This window comes from Cynara cardunculus, assembly GCF_001531365.2.
Source record: "Cynara cardunculus var. scolymus isolate 2C chromosome LG 4, CcrdV1, whole genome shotgun sequence".
Classification (NCBI taxonomy): domain Eukaryota; kingdom Viridiplantae; phylum Streptophyta; class Magnoliopsida; order Asterales; family Asteraceae; genus Cynara; species Cynara cardunculus.
Genome location: NC_037531.1, coordinates 9,769,388 through 9,770,342, shown reverse-complemented (window position 1 = coordinate 9,770,342; position 955 = coordinate 9,769,388).

Below are 955 nucleotides of genomic sequence, written 5' to 3'. Positions count from 1 at the left end.
CATATTATAACATCAAATGAGATAAAGAATCAAATGAAATATTAAAATTACGATATATCTTGCTGCATTGCGCGAATACGCTTCTAGTATATCTATATGAGTTTGAAACTAAAGATTATAAATTCTAATTTTATGATTTTATTTATTTAATTTAAGTTTTATTATAATTAAAATTTAAAATAGAAAATATATTTTATTTGAGTTTAATTATGATTTTTTTATAAAAATATGATAAATTACATTGTTAGGAGTCAAAGATCGTGTAATTTAAATGATAACTATATTTAAGATAATTTATATTTAAAATTAAATAGATAATATATTTTAATAAAAAAAATAAAAATGAGGTGTTGTATCTTGATTTTATTTAATGTTTATTGATTAGTTATATGAAAAAATTTAAATTTTAGATATTGTATAAAATAAAAATAAGTATTTAATTATTTAGTATTTATGTTTATCAGTAGTTATATGAATTTAAAAATGAAGTTTTAACAAGTTGCACTTATATTTAATTAATTTGTAATATTGAATTCTAAGTAATATGCATTAATAAATGGTACAGGTGTTTGAGATTGCTTATCTAAAGTAACTTGTGTTTTTTTGTACAAGTGTTTATCAACTTATATGGTATTAAATCGGAGTTATTTAAAAAAATGTTTGAATTAGCTTATTACGACCCATATTTTATGCCGAACTATTCATTGAAGATAAATGTATATCAAACCCATATGAATTTTTTTCATGAGCAGATTTTATCCATTGAGCAAATATAAGTTTCGATACCAACACGTAATAATCTGATAAGTATTTTTTTTCCATCCAAACACCAAAAACTACTTATTATCGGTACCACATTGGAATAAGTTGACAAGTTAGAAGTAAATAATTTATCAGAAACTTCTTATTACCGGTGACAAACTGATATGAGTATTCTATTTTTTTTCCATCCATA